The following is a 20,675-nucleotide window of genomic DNA, read 5'->3' as shown; positions in this document are numbered from 1 at the left end:
GTCCTGTTTGAAAATATAAGGTCTTGTATGTCTCTGCAAAATGTGCAAAAATGGGCTCTTAGAATTTCAGTACTTTGACAAAGCCTTAAAAAGAGCTGAAAAGAAGGGAGTCCTCGCTCTAAACGTCAGCAACTTGGCAAGGCTTTGGACAGTTGGCTTTAACATCAATGCTAGTGTTCAGCTGACATCCTTGTTCAATGTATCTTTCTTACTGCAACTGGCAAGGGACAAGAGCTATTGTGACTGAAACTCTGAAAACAATATTTAATTAAGTAAATTGATGCGCTCGTTGGGAAACTGCAAATCATTTCTATGTGGCCTTTTTTCCTTTATTAAAGGCACTTGAAGGGATGCTCTTTGCATTCAACAAAGTTATATCTTTACAATAAGTACTTAGTGGTTTGCACATTTCAGCTCTTTGTTTGCTTGGTAGGTGTCAGTGGTGGAGTTTTTCCTTTAAACCTATGCATTCTCCACCTACACCTTCAGGGAAAAAATACATATAGATGGTGTTTGGCTTGTGCTGAAGGTACAAATCATCCTCCTTATTAAAGTCTGAAATATAGTTCAGTTCTGCTTAAGGACCCGAATCAGGAAAAAAATAACAGTTCAGTGGGTTGCTTCCCCCCGGCTTCCAAAAATGTTTCTACATACACAGTGCTCATGGACATGAAAAGGGGAAAAATGCTAATGTTTTGGAGGTGAAAACAATTAGCAGCTTGTGTAGGGAGATATAATCATTATCCTCTGCTTGGGCCTCCTGAAGAAGAGGGAGAAACCAAAATGTGAACACTAAAGGGTTAACCACAGCATTGGGAGCAATTTTTCTATTGTTTCTCTATTAATATCATTCACCAACTTACCACTCATCACCTTTTCCAACTAGTCTCCCTATAGCAACAAATGGCGCCATAGACAAACCAGATGCAATCTCGTCTCTGTTTTCTTTTCATAAGCATTTGCAAATTTGTTAAAAAGAAAAGTAAGGGAAAGTGGGAGAAAAATGTTTATTTTGTAGAAGCTGCACCAAGGAGCATTGAGAACAGGGGACTCTCTTTTTGCTGTAACCCCCTCTGCTATCTGATGGGCCTCTACGTTTCTGTGGTATGATTTGATTTCCTTAAAGGAGTTGTTCTGTGTCATTGAAATGAACCTGGATTCTCTTCACAGCAATCTTGATGATCCTGAGCGTGTATTCTGAATATTTAAAGCATGTTTTTAGAGCTCTAGGTCCAAAATTGGACTCTGTTCCTCCCCACCTTTAGTTTGCAGCTAATTTTCATCTCTGTTTAATTCCATAACACAGTATTAGTTTCTCTCAGTGACATATCTGCACGTCATTGTTACATGCAAGTGTTTCTGTCCACAGCATGACAGCATGAATGCATGGACTGTTTTTTTTCCAGCAATGTTGCTCAAAGTCCTTAAGTTTAAATCTTTCCTTTACTAGGTAAATCCATTATTTTTGCTTAAAAAGAAATCTATTGCTTTTCTCCTTTTTTGGTCTCTAAGCACCTTTCAGTTGCAGCTGACTTTAAAAGATAGAAAGCATTTATTTCTTTACATGGAGAACAACCATATGCTTTATTTGAATGTAGGTTATTACAGTTTAAAAAAAAAAAAAAACCAAAAACAAAAAAAAAACCAAACCAAAAACACAACCTAACCCCCAAACTCGTGAAAACGAAGTCTCCGCAAGATCAGATAGTTTGTATCTCTTTTCTTGCAGTTGAATCTGAGATGAACGTGAAATGCTAAGTGTCTTCATTATAATAGCAGATTTCTAGGTTTTTACAATCATAAGCAATTGTTATAAGAGTCACTTATTTTTCTTTGGTGCATCTTTTTTATAACAAGAAATTCTCAATGAGCTGCACAGATCAGGCTCTCATATTGTGAGTGAATGCTCGTCAGCAGTCCAGGTAGAACTTCTGGAGACTGGTCAGATGAAGTCATCCTCTTCCATTCATCCACTGAACTGCAGCAAAGGCTAGCCAAAATGGATTTAAAATAGTTGTTTTTCTGCAGCAGCAATTACTGGAGTTGTTACAAGGAAGTTAGATGGTCATAAATGGGAGGAAGATCAGTTTAGCAATTGTGAATCTTTGCTGCTACTCATTTCTCAGTATGGAGCCTTGAATGAATGGAATTAACTTGTATTTCTTTAGAAAATACAATTGAGACAATATTTTACATTTGCCACCGAGATGCAGAAAAACTCATTAGTAAAAAGAAAATCAATGTTAGTTCCTTCCTATCAATTGCACAATTATATTCCAGTTTTTCTCATCTGATTTGATGATTTGCATATATGTATGTGCATATAGGCTGGTTGGCCTATTTAAATAGTAATGGCAAGTAATGAAAAGTTTATTGCCTTATACGTAAGATTTTTTTTGAGAACTTCTGTCACCTCTTTGACCAGTGGGGAGCTGTGCCATATGATGTTAGTGGACCAAGACTTTGCTCAGTGTTGCTAGCCCCTAACACCGGAAATCTGCCAAAAAGCCAGTCCTGTTTCCTGGCTGGAGTTGTGTTTGAGGTATCTGTGGCTCTTGGTGTTGAACAGGAGAAAAAAACCTTATGCTCAGATGGATTTTCCTGACTTTTGAAGAGCATCTTGTCTCCTTATCTGTTGCAGACTGTGCTGTAAACACTTCTTTAACTACTTCCAGAGCTCGTTTCCACAGGCACAACATTTGGCTATGCCATCTGATTACTACCGAAACAGAGGAAAACAGTCTTACACAGTCACTTTGTTGCCTGCGTTATATTCGATTATCATCCAGCCGGTGTTTACAGGATGCCACAGTTAACGCCGCCCAGATGCTCTATCTGTGGGAAACCTAGAAACCAGGCAGCACCAACCACCAGTGTTTTCCAAATTCAACTGTCTTATCCGAGGTCTAGCCTGTTTGTGCAAGCTGGGATCACCCCATGGCCCGGGTGTGCTGTCAGTTAGCCCTGACAGGAGATAGCACTGCTGAAGATGTTGAAGTTTGTGTTGTTTAGGCCACTTACGGCTTTTCAGCAAACATTTTAGAACAAAGTGATGTGGTTTCCCTGGCGGCTTGTTGACCTAAGAGCATTTTTTAACATAAGACTACGGTAGGAATACTGCCTCTTCTCTGACTACAGGAACATTTTATGCAGGTGCTAGCAAAACACATGGATATTGCAAGAGTTGCATGGTTTCCAGAAGATAGACTATAAATGGTATTTAGCTTGTATTTTGCTTTAGTCATTATTTTCATGTTTGAGTGTACAATTTTCCATTTTACTATTTCACACACGTGCTGATGATTACTAAAATCAGTCATATCAGCTTTTCAAGGATCAACTTTCTTAGGATAGCTTGCTCTTAAGGAACGCACAAAATAACATTTCCTTGTGGCAGATTTTAGAGCACATGTATTGCATTCGCGTACCCACTAATCCTAAGAGTTGAAGAAGTAAAACCATTTTCAGCCATGCTGAGGGGATATTGGAAGTAAAATATACAATCAAACTATGTAGTGCCATTATAAATTCATGCCAATGATATTCTACTGAAAAGAGTTAATATTTTTCATAAAGTAAACACTTCAGAAATGGTCACATTCCAACAAACGCATATCGAGTGTAAAAAAAAAAGTCAATAATTTGTAGCACCTCCATTCATTTCCTACAAATCGTGTAAAAGGCACAGAAATCTCTGGCCTACACAACTTCAAAAAAATATATCTGTTATTTTTTTTTTTTTTTTCCCAATATGCATTTAAATTTCATCATCCCTTTTTTTGAAACGTTTTTTTTTTTTTTCAAACCAAGTATTTCTATTTAAGAAAGGGTTTTTTTGTTTGTTTCCTGATGAATTAATGTTTTGTTTCCTCTATATTTTGACCTTCTCATACAAGAAACTTCGGTGTACAACACACAAACGACCCCATTACCTGAGGTCCTACTATGCTTTTAAGCGTGTGAATAGACGTTTCTTGCTTTAAGGGCTGGAGGTAGGGTTCTTTTAACTGCTTCATATCCACATTCCAAAACCTATTTAAAAACCTGAGTCTAAAGTCCAGCTGACAATGAACTCTATTTTCAGCTAAAACCCCCTCCTCCCCTGCTTCGCCACACACTGTTTCTGCTGCTGGTCCACTTGTGATAAAGACCAAAACTGTTGTTTGGCTGACATGCAGAAGGAGTTGTTTATCAAAAGGAGGCTATTCTAGGAGGATATGCTCTTTAAACAGAACAATGGGGATTTTGAAGATAACCAAATCAGTACTACATAGGTGTTAGATCTGTTTTAAATTGTTTCTGTGTTGGAAAGTAGGAGGGGGCCCGGGTATTTGGCTTTGAATCCCTGGCTTGCAAGTGCGAAATGGCTAAATCCAAATTAGCTGCCAACTGTGCTTTGTACTGCGGCTCATGCGTATCTATAGGGCATGAGCACAGCACCTGGGGGGCACAGGGCTGGGGGTGCGTGGAAAGGGGCCGCAGAAAATCGAATTTCGTTTTATGATCCAGCTGTACCTTGGGCTTCCCCCAGGGTTTTTTAATCCATCCTTGGTGCTGCCTAGTTCAAACAGCAGTTCCTAAAAGCAGATCTACAGGCAGAGCCATCTTTTACTAGTTAGATCAGGTTGGAGACACATACCGATTCTATTGGTACAAATTAACTAGTTTCTGGACATGCAGAGAAGTATCAATAGCTGGGAAGTGGGAGGAAAAACCAAGGAACCTCATGGGAAACTTAGTTCTGTACAGAGGACCAGCAGATGTATGTGATGCATTTTTGTTTGTTCACCCCTTCTGCAGAGGGAGAATCTCACCAAGAATAAAGGTGACCTTCAAAGGCAAGGGAGAAGAACATTACATTTTTCTGTCAAGCTCTTAGATGGCTATTTCTCTTCTTTCTAAGCTATGACAATCCCCAATTTTTTCTAATGAAAGTTTTTCTTCAAGTATTTTCTCAGATGTTTGTGTTATTTTGGAATAAAATCCTAATACCCGTCACCAGGTCCAACTGCAAATTCCCCTTTCTCACTTACTTGTAATGGCCTTTTGCGGTACAGTGATCTCATTTAAAAATCTCTTTCCAAAACTAAAAAGTGAAGATTGCCTGTAAAGAAGTATCAACTCTTTTTTTCTTTTTTTTTCTTTTTTTTTTTCTTCCCTGGCTAAAAGCCTGTTTTTATATAATGCCTCTATACATGAAAAGAAAAGGAGTAGAAAACTTTCTTCTCTAGTGCTGATTGTATGCAAGTGATTTATTTAAGGCCACACAGTGAATAGTTTGCAAGAGCGTGATGATTCTCTCTGCCAGTCATCTGGTTAAAGCTCAGCCTAAATACACTTGGATATTTGCAGGTAGTTCAGGAGAACATCTGGAGGTGCCCACTTTTCCTGAAATGTCTGTTTTGATTGATTAAGGAAGGGGAGAGGTCTTTTGTTTTCAGCTGGTAGACATCTCCTGGTCCCAAAATTCAGGAATAATTGCTATTTTCAGCTGTAAGTTTCCTACCTTTTCCCTCCTCCAATACAAATGCAAACTTAAATTCTTTTAAGTGTGGAAAGGGCACCTCAGTGATCCCTGCCTAACATCACTGACACAGTTTGGCATCCTTACCTGAAGCCTGGATTTATTTTCTTAAAGGTTCCTGCTAGGTAAACCCCATGGAAAAACTAACCCTTGACAGCTCTTGCTGTTCTGACCATCACCTTTTACAGCTAAGTGTGACGATGTGGAGCCTGGGAGCGGCAGTCCTCTTGTTTGTGCTAAAGCCAGCCTTGCAGTTTGTTTTTCGTTCTGTCCTGAAGTGATGCATTTTCAGAAGCTGTATCACACAACCGGGAAGAAAAAATGGTTATTCAGACAGATGTAGGGATGCGCTTTATGCAGCAAGGTAAACGGTGTAGGCTGATTATTGCAGTAAGTTTTGCCAGAGGCAGTGCTGGCAAGAGTGACAAATAATGAACCCTTTTCTGTGCTTGCTTGGAGTAATTGCGTCGCAAGGGGACACAAGTATATTTCAGTCAACAGGGACAGCCCCGTAGTTTCCTGTGGTGGGCAGTCCTCGTGGAACTACGGGCTGTGCTCTGCTGTTAAAAGTTTGCAGACTGCTTCATAGGTATGTTGCCTGGGATTTAACTAAAATAGATCTTATTAAACCCAAGTGATCCTATTTAACTGAAACAGATTCTACAGAGGGATGGGGCATTAATTAGTGTGTCTCAGTACAGATTTAGAGGCCTATTGTTTGCCCTTATGTTTGAAAATGCTGCCCTTGACTTTTTTTTTTTTATCTTATCCAAGTCAAGAAACCATACTTCCATTTGGCTGCATAGTTTTTGGCTTTGTTCTAATAATGCTTGACCCTGCCCGCGTAGATTTAATTGACTGGGAATAAGGGTTGTGCCTAGTTATCGCAATAGCTCATATTCACTGACAGAGGTGACAGAAACCAGTTTTTACGACAACGTAAATGCTAGAAACCCTACTTAAGAGGAAATACATTCCCATACTTCAAATAGCAAACAATTTAGTGGAGGAAGCATTTATACCTCGCAGTGCTGCTGGAGTCCGGTGAGCACTTCTCTGTTTTGCGGGTACCCACATGCGGAAGTTTGCCAGCGTATGAGCTCAGTGCATCGATTGCTGCTGCTTGAGCTCTGGACTTGCTTTGCTGATTGATTGTTTACTTTAACCACAGTGCTGGATGGGGCCTTTGGAGACTATCACAATGTAAATAAATATACGTGTGTTTGTTTCTAGCTTGTTAAAAAAAAAAAAAAAAAAAAAAAGAAAAAAAGAAAAAAAAAGTGTATGTGTCAAAGAAGGGGGAAAAGCTGTTAAGGATTCGTTTGCATGCCTTTGAGATGCAGGAGGTACAGGAAGCAATGGGTTTAGGGGAGGGCTAGCAAAATCGTTCCATAGGGGTATAACAATAGGGAAACACGGAGAGTGGTTAGATGCTGTTAGATTAGATTAGTGCAGATGGATTTGGCAAGTGGTGTTTATTTTGCTATTATTATACAGAGGTACTTAGAGCTTGCAGAAAAAGTCTTACTTCACAAATCAGCATGAAGAATGATTAGTTTGCTGGGGTGTTTGTTTGGTGTGTTTTTTTTTTTTTATCATTCACAGGAAGAGATTACAATTTTTTAAATATTATTTTGAGAGTAAAAAGGCTAGACTAGAACTAGAAAAGGAAAGGTGGCAGTAAAGTATTCAGGCATACTAAATTGCTCTGCTGCCATGATTGTCCCTAGGCTGGACTTTTGTTCATCTTTTGCATTAGTGATATTTTTCTTTGTGCTTTTGCCCTTGTTGTTATAATTTTAAATGTGGCGAAATATGCTGACTCTACCAAGTTTTATGTTTCAGCAAAGGAGAGACTGCAAATAGAAAGAACAAATGAATTCACAGTTGGCTAGAGCTAATTTTGTGTAGTAACTAGCTTACATCATGGATTTCTCTGCCAGTTAGCTGTTTGAAAGTAAAATAGGAGGCATGGCATGGCCTGAAACTGAGGGAAAGGTTGGAGTTTCAGAGGGACAGCCTCTTCACACCATTGCCAAATCACCTCTCATTTACTTTGCGTTTGTAGACATAAAATAGGGTACAAGTCTGATGGCTGCAAACAATCCTTCTCAATACTTGTGGTTTCACTTCAAAGGTTTTACTTGCTGTAAACTTTTTCTCACTTTTTGCAAGGGAGAAACCTGGCATAAGACGTGGCTGTGGAGCGTCACAGAGGTCGACAAAACGGCCTGTGATGAAGCTGGGATCCCCACCTCTCTAGTGCACCTGCTGCTGCTCGCAGTGCTCCCCAGGAGAGTCTGGCTCAAAACAGCCACCCTGCAAGTAGGTGGTGATGCTCGTAGCCAGTGGGAACCTTTTCCAGCAGTATGTTCCTGGACTTGACAATCCCTGTTCCACACTCCTGAGCCTCTTCTACTTCCTTCTGGTACCGCTCTCTTCTGCTTCCTTTCTCCTGGTTTAGCTATTTCCTCCTCTGAGGACTACACAGATGCACAGTTTCATCTTGTTTACAATCTCTCTTAATCTCGATGTGAGGGCAGGCTTCTTCCGTTGCTTTGCTCCCTTGTAATGCAACTCAAGCCACCATCAGCCTCATCTAAAGGGGGGAGATGGTTTGTCATAGGAGCCTCTCCTGACCTCCAGCCCCCTCCTGTCAGCTACCTCTTTGACCTGCACCTTTAGTGGATAAACGGATAATGGGCTCCTGCATTTCTTAATGCAGGCCTTTCTTGTTGGAAAGGACCTGTATGATCTCTAGCAAATACATGTGTTTGCCACTATATTATTTTACTAGCACAGCCTTTTCCCGAGTCCCAAATGCTGGCCTATTTATCCACATTGGGTGACTGTTCTGCTTTCTCTCTCTCGATTTCTAAACCAAATTTAAGCTATCTATTAAGTGCTACAAAAACTGTATGTAGACTAGTACTTTCTGGCTTAGGTTAAACTGTAGGATGGATTTGTATTTTTCAGCATTTCCTTTGACCCACTTTGCTAAATTAGTTTCCAGTTTCCTTGAAAAAGAATGTCTTGTCTCCTTTCTGGTTTTGTTATTTCCTTTTGTTGGCTGAAATATTTAATAAAAAAGTTGTAGCAAGCAAAATTCATGGACAAAAGTGTAAGTGGAAGAAATTTCATTGGCTGAACAATACAGAAGGTCAGACATGGTGACCTTTATTTTAAAATGTGTTTTCAGACCTTACTTAGTTTTTAACTGAATACAATTGTCGAGAGATTTTTTTTCTTTGCTTGATTGAATTACTTACATTAGGTAAGCTGAAGGTAAATCTTTTTCTTGGTCAGTTTTTACTACTATGATGCTTGTGATGATGTCATTGTGTTTGCTATTTGGTCATCCACAGAGTGTTTCACAGTAGACGTGTCGCCTGGTAATAAACCAGTGGACTCTCTCTTCCTGTATTGATTTTTTGAGACCAGAAAAAGGCAGCTTTCACATCTTCATTATGCATTATAAGTTATTTTAAAGAAGGAAGAAAGGAAAACGAGATGAATACTCTTCTTGCCCCTTCGTAATCATCCCTTAAACACGTGGTACCACTCTTGGAAACAGTGAGTAATCCTTACCTTCACAGCTCTGCCAGCCTGGGTGTTTCAGGTGAGAAATGAAGTGTTTTGCTGAAACAGGGCCCTGCTTACTCCAGTGGGTTTCTCTTTGTGCCTTTGAGATGCCAGAAAATCTAGCACATAGGTCACGCAAAGGGAAATTAATTCGTTGCCATCTCATTTCAGTTCCTGCTTATCCTTATCACGTGCCTGTGCCCTCCTCCGCGGGCTGGCAGAGGCTCTGCGGAGCGGCCCGTGACAGGAATAGCAGGGAGAGCTGCTTTGGGCTGAGCGGGGCTGGCTCCGTGCCTGCCCTTGCCACGTGTGCCTCCAGCCAGCGGTGTCACACTCTCTCTCCTCCTCTTTCGTACTTGCAGTGTTTCTGTATCATTTAAATAAGATAGTCCTGAAAACGTAGCATGGCAGTTTTAGAGGCTGACTTTGGGTAGGGTTTACTTGTTAGACACCAGATCCTATTCCTCTCTGTACAGATATACCTGCTCTGAATTTGCCTTAGCTGCAGGGAAGCGCTCAGAGTTACAAACGTGACCTAGAGGAAAAGGGCTTGCCTGTGTTGTTTGGAAGGGTGGCATGAGAGGGGTGCATGATGTGGTTGTGTCAGGGTTTGATGTCTTGGGGCTAGCTGGAGCTGTATCAGTGCAAACCGTATGTAGGAGGCTAGGACAAGTGCGGTGAAAGCCACAACAGAAGATCCTCTCATCTCAGCACAACGCACCTATACCAGGACTTTGTGGTATTGCAGCTACGTAAGTGTGGTTCAAGTGTTGTAAAGCAAAACCCTTCCAGATATCACAAATCATTCTCCTTTCGAAAGTTCTTCATTGTTTCAGTCTTCCCCCACCTCCCAGCCTCAAGCTCCTTAGCATCGCACTCTAGACTAAGCATAATAAATCTTGTCCTCATTTGTTAATCTTCTCTTGCTGCACACGCTCCCCATGCTATGGAGACCATGGCATTCCTTTTGTATTATTTTCCTGCTTTCAAGGTATACCTACTGTTTAGCACTCTCCTCATTCATACCATTACTCAAAACCTGACATTTCTGTTTCGTGTGAATTTGACAGTGTGAAATGTGTGCACCAGAAACTTAACTGTAACCACCTGCTGTTTTCTCTATAGTTACCAGTAAGCAAATCCACTATAAGTATTTGTATCTCCACTTTGGATGCCAAAGACACACTGATAGCTTTTGAGCCAATCATCTGTTGGTCTGACATGAAAAATAACCTCACTGGAGTAGGAACCTTGTCCTTCTCTTGTCTTTCTGCTATTTGAGAATTCGTATTGTAGCTATGATAGTCTGGATATTGCAATGTTATCGGAGCCATGTGGATATACCCAAATTTGTCCTAGTCCTAAGTTTGGAAATAGCTTCTTTTCATAGAGTTAGCAGCTATAGCTATTTTTGAAAATGTTTAAAGTCTGCACATACCTGGATAAGCTTTAGAGGACCTTTCTTAGCTCTTATTTTAGCAGTGTCTTTCAATGGTTCTGCTAGTGACCTTTTTCATTACGAGAATTCATGTTAATTCATGGCAAGCCAGGACATTATTATAAACCTCTTGACTGTTCCATTTTTTAGGGCTTTGAAATGTAATCAAAGGTGGATTTATCTGATACTAAGAGATGAAACAGTTACCAGCCTTAGGTTTCCTCCCTTTTATTTTTCTAGGAGGTTACTGCCAGAGTAAACTGAAATTGGAGGTGGTTTATGTTAATGCTGCAGCCTGTAGACTGCACTTGCTCAGGAGTTTATCCAGGAGGATCAGCTGATCCCGGTGCAGGATGGTGACCTCTGGCAGAGACACAGGACAGAGACAGCTGCTTCAGCTCTCCCAGCTAAACCTGCTTAAGGCGGTGAGTGGGAGTTGTTAATACCATTATTTGTTTAATTGTAGGGCTAATAGATTTTTTTGTGTGTGTGTGCTTTATTACAATAGAATACATGAAATAGAAGCAGAGGAAAAATTGAGTGTGCTACTTGAGAGCTGGCTCCCAATTATTTTTCCTTTTTATTAACGAGAGTCGAAAATGAAAACTGACCAGAAGCATACTTGGCTTTAAACTTTCCAGTTGTATAAAAAGGCAGCCCACCCTGAAACGTCTGGTGCCATGGGAGTGTACAATGCTTTTAGGAATATAGGGCAAGGGTGAATTTTTAATTAGCTTACTTGTCTTTTTTTTTCCTCCAAATATAGATAGGCACTTCTTAGCTTTCTCAACTTTAGTACTTCAGAACAGGCAGCCGAATGTGTTCTGGGAACTATTTGCTAGGGAAGTCTGTTAGAAAAATGGGAATCCAGAAGTTATTTCTATTTTAATAAAGGGAGGATACATTTTTTAATGATGATAGCTTTATGGAAGTGCAACCCTTTCCCTTCCCCCCGCCCCCAGCCCCCCAATTCCCTTTATAAACAAAACAGAGATAAACCAAATACTTGCTTCACAAGCTACTGCAGGGATCACATTGCCATTGTCTGGTGGTTTGTGAAGTGCTGCGTCCTTGCTTCAATATGCCCAAGCCCTGAAGCTCCTAGGGAAAGACATCTGTGCTATGAGAGCTACCTCCTATGCTCAGGCCCACTGTGAATCTGCAAGTAATGGTCCTCTCGGGACAGAAGTTGAGGGCACTTGGCAGTGGAAAGTATCTTGCCCATACTGGAGATGGTGACAGAATTGGCAATGAGGAGGTGACTAGTCATTCTGCAAGGCCTGGTCTGGGGCCAGTTTTCATTTTCGTCTTGTTCTCTTTCTGTTTTTCTTTCTCTCTCGCTTTTGTTATTTATACCAATGAGCAAATGTTGCTTATTTTTAGCAGTCTTTCCATTTTGCTCAGTCGCTGATCCTAAGTAATGGAATGCCTGCGGCCCTCCCTAGGGCGCCATCCCACCTCTAATAAAAGCAGACGAAAGCAAGCTTTGGTGTAGGGAGTTATTGATTTGCTTCCAGGCAAGTAGGTGTGTGCGATACATGTAAAAGGTGCCCATGCATGCCATATATTAGCACTCCAACACCTTAGCAAATGGCCTTGCATGATCTGCCTTGGGCTGTTGGTGAGAAATTATTTCTTTACATTGTGTAGCTCCACAAAGCAAGCAACCTTGCAACTTGCTTATTTTAGAGCGTATAAAACACACTAAAAAACCAAACACACCCAAATACACACACCCATTTCCACAAACAGACAAAAGCAAAGTCCTCCCTCAAGTGCAGTCAGTTTCAGTTCTGGGAGCAAAGTAGATGGGTAAATTCATGGAAGCAGATGTAAGATATACATAGATAGGAGTATGTGATGCAAGTGCCAATTTTTTCCTTTTCTCTTCTAGATGTTGTGTCACTGGGTTATTGCAGAGATGCTAAAACAAGGGACAATAAAGTCCTGAGGGAAGCAGTTATGGGAGGACTTCCACTGAGGTGTGGATGTCCAGGGAGCCCCTGCCTCACAGATTAGCAGCTGACCAGCAGCATCTTTCACTGAGTGTCCTAGCAGCTTCATGTCTACTTTCCTACTTTAGGAGACAAATGTATGACCTTAGACACTGCCCGTCTTCTAAACCACTGTAGATTGGAAATAAAATGTAAGAGAGGGTGTATCCAACCTGAGAAAACAAAGTTTATCCTTTCCTATCCTTACCAAAGTTTATCCAAAAGAACTTCAGAACCAAGCAGGAGTAGCTACATATTTAAACGGCAAGGTAGGAGATGCAGACTTTTATGTCTTGCCCATCCATGCCAGTCCTGCATCTCCCTGAGGTATGAGGGATTTGCTGGGAGAACAAGTGTGCTTGGTCACTGCTGCCTACTTTGCATCAACAGAGCTTCACTCCTAGACACTAACATTTGTACTGCTGTCGGTGAGGTGTTTTCTGGCTCATGCCTATTGCAGTATCAGCTGGAAGGAAAGCATGTGAAGAGGTTGTCCCACACCCTCAGTGTCACTGGGATCCCACCCAGCCTGCAGGCAGAGCTGCGCAACTGCTTTGTTCTCTCAGTAGGGTCTGGCTTAGTTTAAACACTTTCTATAGGTTTTTGTCTTCCCCATTTCCAGGCCTGAGTCATTGTGATAGGGTTAGGGACTTACTACATGCATGCCTATGCTGGTAGAGGAATCTGATTTGCTGCTAATGGAGGAAGACAGAAGGCTAGGGGACGTTACTCAGGTGTAGCCAGAACAGCTGATGGCCCAGTGCTTAATTTGCTAATGCCACATCTACCCAAGTGTTCTCACTTTTGCCACTGCTAGGGAATTACCATTGATTGCAATTGAAACATATTGTAGACAGGAGGAGGAGAAGAAACCTTGTTTAGGGAACAAAGTTATGCTGCCTTTGAGAGGGACCCAAATACCTTTTCTACCACAGATCTTTGTAATCCTTCCACCTTTTCACCTGCTCCAGTTGCTGCTGGTTTTATCCTTACTTTGGTGGAGCTCTGTGACGAAGCAAGTCTTTTCTGTGCCAAGTCCCTGCCTTGATAGTGTCATTCAAGATCCAGCTTTTATTAACTATCCATGAACCTGGTGGAAGGGGGGAAGGTATCTATTCTGAAGCTGCTCTTTTAAATTCAGCCCTATTTGTATACTATGATCTGCATGCCTCTCTGCCCCCAAATTACTAAAATTGCAGCACAGTTGTCCAAGGCTTATTTTTCAGTAAATGACTCTTATAACTGGCATTCAGATTAACTACCATCTTAGACTGAAATACAGCAAGACATTTAACATGTGTGGGATATGATACCCATCTCAAAGAAACACAACACTGCATCAGTAGATGTTTTCGTATTTTCAGGTAAGCAGGCTGGTGCTGGGGAAAAAGCTTAGTCTATTAACACCTCTGCTCAAAGCAAGCCAACTTCCTTTCTACATGGGATAATTATTTTTCCACGTAAGCCCTGTAGTACCTCTGCTATGTTTGCACTTGTAAGTCTCAAACATTGCAGTACAGATCACCCTTTATGAGCGGAATCTGAGGTCATGTGTCTGCATTTAAAATTCACTGTGCGTGGGCTATCGTGCACTGGCTTGTCAGTTGTGTAGGTGTAGGGGCTATGGGCCCATATTTCAGGTGTGAAGAAAGCAGGGCCTTTTTTAGTGCTTAAAGCACCCATGTGTGCAATTCACAGCTATGAGTACCTTTGGCAGAGCTTTATAAATTCTGTTGATTCATAGCTGGCATCTCACCATCTATATGGGCAGGATTACATATAAATATATATGTCCTGTACATAACAGGACCATTTAGAGCATCCCTACAGCGTAAAAGTAAAGTGAACTTGGGTACAGAAGTCATTATACCTCTGTTGAAGACTTGCTGCGGAGAATATTGAAAGGCCTTTTGTCTGCCATAGCCCAGGGCTCACAAGTGATTTTCGGTGGCTGGTGATCCATGCTTCTGTTTATACAGAAGTTCCAGCAAGGATTAAGGATCTTTAACCAAAGACAGTTCAGAAATAGGTGATGGTGGGAGAATTTATTGTAACCAGCATCTGAAGGAAATGTCAGAGATAGGAAGGCTGCTATCCTGCATCATGAATCCTGGGGCTTTCACAGCTAAAAAGTTGCAGCTGGAGTTGGAGAGAGTGTAATGACACACAAATCTTCGGTTTAATCATCTTCTAAAGTCATGCCCAGGGTTGGCTTACAGAAGATGAAAAAAAACTAATGAACCCTGAGGAGGACTGATCTGCAGCTGTCCTCGATAGCTTTCTTGAAGGAGGTCTTTTTTTCATTGCATATATAACTGCTGCATATTGCTGTTTCCAGCAGCTGTGTCTTGGCTGCTCCAATATGCTCATTGCTGGAACTATCTCTTAAAACTCTGGCCAGCACCTGAAAAAATATTGTTATTTAAGATGGCATTAACATCTAGGTTCCAGCCCTGGGCACAAAATAGTTGAAATACGAGAAGCTGTCCGTGCCCTAGAAAGCTTATTTTCTATCTGCAGACACTTAACTTTGAAAGAAGAAATGGGTAAAGGTGATCTAGTTATTTTCATCCAATATGAGCTGGCTAGACCAGTCAGTGAGATTCGTAACAGGTGTGAGATTGCAGTAAGATTGGAGCAATCTGGCAGAAATGCAGAAAATTTGATTAAAAAAAAAAAAGTTGTGTCAGTCCACACTCAGTAGCGGGGCTAGGGGAAGGACCTCAGGAATGAAGGGTAAGACTGAATTTCAGCTTCTTTTACTGTCTTTGCCACCAAATTCTTGTGTACCTATATACAAAACCTTTCACTGCTGTGCAAGACCCAGAGTTTATACCTTGCACTGCTGTACGCCAGAATCTGTTAAACTTGCACCAATAACACAATTCACAAGGGGCATGCCCAAGTGAAGTAGTGTGACTGTAACTATGCTGGTGCCAGAAGTCCCCATATAAGGTGAATTCTTAGTTGTGCAGAGCATGAATTTGTAGAAGCAGATTGGCGTGACAACCTGAAGGGGAAAAAAGAACAAAGGAGAATATATTGATGCAGTATGTCCAGTGGTACAGCACTGCAAAAAGCTAATGGCTGTGCTGCAAAAAGGCGATCCCCTAACTTCTGAAATGTAAAAAAAACAAACCAAACCAAAAACCAACAACAAACCTTGCTCAGTGGCTTTTCTTCTTTTCTTTTTTCGCTCCCCTTCCCCCCTCCCCCTGAGTATTTCCAGCTTTTTAAAATCAGAAATGTTTACTGTGGGGAAACTATTAATGAAGACCAGTGGAATGGTGACAGGAGTGGTAAGTGCAGATAAATTCAGGAATGGAAGGGGTACGTTCACAAGGAAAAAAGGTGCATTACCAACATCTGTTCACTAAAATACGATAACTAGCTGGAGGTAAGAGTTTAAGGCTATCCTCTGTGCTAATAGGCCCATGTAGGGAAACTGGGAGAGCCTTGGGGTGCAAATTGCAAGCTAGCTGAATGCAATGTTCGATACTATGGCTATGTTTTTAAATTGCTGCAGGTAAGGTGCCTTTTTCTCCTAGCAAGGATGAAGCATTAAATTAGATGTTTTGCAAATGTTTAAATATACGCTTTTCTCAATATGTTATTGGCTAGTTAATATTTTGAATAAAATTAATCATTGTGAAAGCTTTAAAAATTAACTCTTTGCAACTGATCATTTAATCATAATTAAAGGCAGTGAAGAAAACCTGAAACTTTCAGTAGTTTCAGCAGCTAAACTGAGGAGGCTATCTCCTGAAATTCTCTAATATTTCTGATGCAAGAACAGAGGCAGGGAATTTATTTTAAGGAATTGGTTTTGGAAAAATATCCCTGCTAGTAACTTCTTTTTTGTTCATGGAATATCCAAAAGAGGGGAAAACTTTGGGAAGAAAAAAAAAAATAGAATTGCAACTCACTGCTAAAGGCGTTAATATGACGCTAAGGAACCATAGCCTTTCCACCATGTAGCTGGCAACTTTACCACCCATCTGCGCCGAGTGGGATGTGCAAGCAGAAGTCAGGGCTGAAAACCCTCCACCTGTTTTCAGAAAGTAAGTGCGCACACACTGAAGTTACTCAGCGTATTTGCTCTGTCTTTGGCGGTCTGGGTGATGTTGTTACTACTACTTTTCTGCTGTCTCATATCTCCCACCGCCCTGTGCCAGCTGATAGGGGAGCTGTGACATACCACACCCCCGCGGCCAGGAAGGGGGTCACATGGACTGGTCTCATCCAGAGCACTTTAAAGAAACTGATAAGCTCTATCTCGTTTAACTTGGCCTTTGGAAGACGCTTGTGGAAATTTCTGCAAAGGAGGTGACATCAGTTGTTGTCACAGCTGCTGTGTAAGTCTGCAAGACTGCGTCTGTTCAGTATCTGGCCGGGTGTGTATGTGTGTGCAAGTAGATATTGTTAATAGGTTGCATTTAAATCAAAAAACGGTTCATCTGAAGTAGGTGAGGAGGTTCAATCGCTCAGAATACATGCGTTATCGTCGAGACTTGAGGCAATGATGGAGTACGTAAACTTTATAAAGCAGAAAGACGACCAGCTTTGGAGGGCCGATGTTACATTTGAAAGAAACCTTCTCCCCGGGGAATTCCAAGTGTTAGTATGTGGGACATACTCCAGCTGCTAGCTGCTCAGACTTAAAATAAACCAGGCAAAATCCCGTATTCAAGCTCTACCAACTGAGGCAAGCTGCTATTGCAAACCTTTCATCTCCCTTTTTCTTCTAGTTGGGTCAGAATGACAACAAATATTTTTGAAAGAGTATTTAAACCTTAGTATTTCATACAGCTTTCCGTGTGCTTCTCTGAAGTGACATGTGTCTCAACATAGTTATAAATTTGGTAAAGAATCTGGTTTGTACAGGTTGAAACACTGTCCCAGGAAGGCTGGAATTAAAAAAGGGTTAGAAGGAATATTTCTACCTTGTGTGACAATGATATTGCTGCCGATACTACTGTTTTCTAACCTAGGTATTTTTGAAATCACAGCATGACTTCATTAACAGAGGACTACTCTCCTTATGAAGTTGAACTGGGGAGACCCTTTTTCTTAAAGAGAAACACATGTGACTGTAAGGTGGCTTGCTTTTTTTTTTTTTTTTTTTTTTTTTTTTTTCTCTCTCTTCTTAACAAATTGAAGAGGAAATAATTTAATGTGTCTGTGGAAGATGCCATAGCAGAATTTCAGGAAAAAAGACGTCTGGAAGGTGCATGGTTGTTTGACAACTAGAATATGAATAACTTTGAGGAGGTCTGAGAATAGACTGCAGTACTGTTTGCTTTGTCTTGTGGTTTGACATTGACTTCAAGTTTTTGATTTTTTTTTTTTTTTAATTTTATTTTAATAACCCTCTGACTATAATTTATTTCTAAGCTACTGAGATGCTTGGGAGGGGTGGGAAACAAGCAACTTAATGCAATCTATGCAAATAATGTCTAAATTTTTTTTTTAGCATTATCCTATATGAAACTTCATTCATCAGGACTACTCAGTTTTTCTGTGATAAAACCTGTTGAGCAACGTAGTACACGACGTTTAGGAATTTAATGCTCTTATTACTGTCAAAGCACAGATATCAAGCTATACTAGTCAGCTTGAAAAGTGTACAAGTGACTGACACAACCTACCTTCCTGCTTCTTCTCTTCTTCCTTTAGACCAGACACACAAATTCTTGTTCAAACCAACAAGCTTATCCAGAATATATTTATAAGGGTGAACTCTGCCAGGCGATCACATACAGTGCTAGGGATATCTTTTGAAGGTATCTTGAACACTGTGACAGAAGTATTTGTCACTCAAACTATTTATAATTGTAGGAGTTTGAAGGGCAGACAGATGTTTATTTTTTTATATGAAATGGCAGCTCTTCCTTTGTACAGAAGAAATGGGCTATGTCTGTATGGACACGTCGGACAGATCTGGAGTGTGCTGTTTTTGGGAAATGCCATGTTTGCACCCAGACGCACTGCTGCTCACCCAGGTAGCCTTTCTGTCTCACAGACGACTCTGTAGCTCTGTGTCAGTCAGCTTTTTCCTGCTGGACCCATCGTTTCTGTGGACTGTTGGAAGAGGTCACTGCAGGGTAACTACAGAAACGTGAAGCTGTTGTCCACGTAGCACCTCCATTAGAAAATTTTTAAGGGCTTCCAAATTGAATAAAACTATGAGCCTCAGCTCTAGTGTTAACCACAAAATTTTATCTTTTTTTTTTTTTTTTTTTTTCTTTCCCCGGATGGCGTGCAAAACTGTACTAAGGCCAGTCAGCCTTTGAGAAATAAGACTGATAACCATCACAGTTTTTTTTCTCATTTTCCTAACCCACCTCAAGCAATTAGTTTTGAGGACTTTTTGACAAAGTTTACATGCAGGTCATCCTTCCCTCCTATTCGTTGTTATGTGTCTTGAATTATTCTTAACTCTGTGTTTCTGGGAATCGCGGGCAATGTATAGACACAACGCCTTCAGCAGGCACGTGAGGAATGTTACGAGCATAGCAAGCTTCCCGTTTCCCTGGTCACTCAGAAGATTTATGTGCCAGTATAATGAGAATGAATGATGAGCTGTTGTTCATTGACAGAGACCTTATGGGTATGTCTATACACAAGAGGTTTTGGAAGTTGATAACCTTTGTGCTTCAGCTTTTGTTTTGGATAGATAGAAGAGGAGAAAATAGTTATTGGTAGATGTAAAACTGGATGGACAAACTGAAGGATATTAGCCAAGCTCTGGCAGTAAAGCTGAAAATCTGAGCTATTTATACTGTTGGAAACAGAGTTGGGGTATTTTCATTATTTTGGCACACAGTATTGGCTTTTATAGAGTCAGGAGATGCTCCTGCCTAGAATTTCAGTCTCTCCTATTTTTTAGGTCTCTGTAAGATGACGTGTTGTATCGCAGCTTTGGTCTGAGCACTGGCTAAGTGTAAATGGAGGGGCAAATTTTGAACTCTGCAACTGAGAAGTCTCTAGGTCACTCTAAACTTGCCTGGAGACAAGGCATGTTAAAATATTTTTTTGCCGTTCAAGAGCAAGATAAAATGTCCATAGACAGACCACTATTACTACTATATAAGTTATTCACTTCAACACCTTTCTCATATCATATCAAGTTAATGACTATTTTGTGTGTCTGGTATACATCCAGAACCCCTGTTGTAAAGTCAAGGTTGCCTGAGATATCCCAGTTTGCGTTAGTAAATGCTATAGCGCACTATATTATTTTGACAAGTATTATAAAGCTATGTAAACAGAAACCACACATTTAAGATTTTTTTTTTCCTAAAGCTTACAAAGTAAAGATAAAATACTGAACTTTGATTTTCAGATATATTACACCCCCCCCCCCCCCCATCCTAAATAGTAAATTCTTGGGAATCTAAAAGATAAGAGCCTGAAATTTTTTGCTTTTATACACCTAAAATGTAGCCATCTTTAACAGAAGTGTAAGTATTACGTCTACTGGAACCACATAAATTCCAGAAGAAACCTCTGTCTTCTCTGGTATTTATCATTTCATAATATCCACTTTCTTAAAAATTTTTGTTGTCTCAAATGTTCCAGTAGCTCCACTTTATAAGCTCTTGAGGCTGATTTAAAATTTCACCATGCATTTTTGCAGTGTGATAGAGAACTCAAGCCAGAACTTAAGGGCTTAGGTCCTATTCAGAAGTTACCCATGTGCAAAAGCATTTTTCTGAAAGATATGGGAAAGAACTGGGTGCTTTCATGCATGTGCCTGGAAGATAATTGGAAATCACTGTGATCTGTTTTTCAAAAATAAGAACTATGAAAAAACAACCCTCCTGGAACGACAAGAAGGAGGCACGTTTTCTTTTTGAAAGGCATTAACTTAGTGTTTTCATGCGTACCTACGATATGGTGGTTGGAATGGCATTTGGAAGCACTCCTTAACAATACGTCCTCGTATCTGTGGTGGCTGTAGTGGAGACAGACTGTTATTTACCCCAGCGTCACTGTATAGCAACCCGTGGAAGTCAGAGGCATAACTGCGTACGTTGCTTAGCATTGGCAGCCAGGCCAGATAGTGGCAGCGGTGGGGGGAGTCTTACGTATGCTGTGCAAAGCCACGGACAGTGACACTTGTTGAGCCAGGGGT

The 20,675-nt window shown here is 40.7% G+C and overlaps 1 protein-coding gene and 1 long non-coding RNA gene across 47 annotated transcripts in view; one reads left to right on the top strand and one right to left on the bottom strand.

Annotated features, from left to right (window-relative positions):
* The window catches only part of LOC148053234 (uncharacterized), a 179,202-nt gene that overhangs the window by 114,108 nt on the left and 44,419 nt on the right, over positions 1–20,675 (top strand). For 7 of the 39 annotated variants that reach the window (XR_015708667.1, XR_015708657.1, XR_015708655.1 and 4 more), the window contains exons 1-2: positions 16,798–16,932; positions 17,548–17,630. The exons of 3 other annotated variants lie outside the window; for them this stretch is intronic. The gene's annotated coding sequence lies outside the window, so the exon portion shown is untranslated. Of the gene's footprint in view, positions 1–16,757; positions 16,933–17,529; positions 17,636–20,675 lie in introns of those variants that run through there. 29 more of the 39 variants (XR_015708671.1, XR_015708678.1, XR_015708674.1 and 26 more) reach the window with 12 other exon arrangements.
* On the bottom strand, positions 1,576–16,671 carry LOC148053235 (uncharacterized). 8 transcript variants are annotated; one of them, XR_015708706.1, is made up of 6 exons: positions 16,465–16,668; positions 14,409–15,548; positions 8,794–9,497; positions 6,547–6,717; positions 5,704–5,819; positions 1,576–4,830 (listed from the first exon to the last, which is right to left on the bottom strand). It is a non-coding gene; the product is annotated as an uncharacterized LOC148053235 (long non-coding RNA). The 8 variants fall into 8 exon arrangements; XR_015708705.1 differs by having other exon boundaries at positions 1,576–5,819; positions 14,409–14,942; positions 15,375–15,548; XR_015708702.1 differs by having other exon boundaries at positions 1,576–5,819; positions 8,794–8,984; positions 9,113–9,497; positions 16,465–16,667.

This window comes from Nipponia nippon, unplaced genomic scaffold (assembly GCF_047370975.1).
Source record: "Nipponia nippon isolate SJK-2023a ecotype South Korea unplaced genomic scaffold, ASM4737097v1 scaffold_4, whole genome shotgun sequence".
NCBI classification, from domain to species: Eukaryota; Metazoa; Chordata; class Aves; order Pelecaniformes; family Threskiornithidae; genus Nipponia; species Nipponia nippon.
Note: the sequence above shows the minus strand (reverse complement) of the source record. Positions and strands in the feature narration are given on the sequence as shown.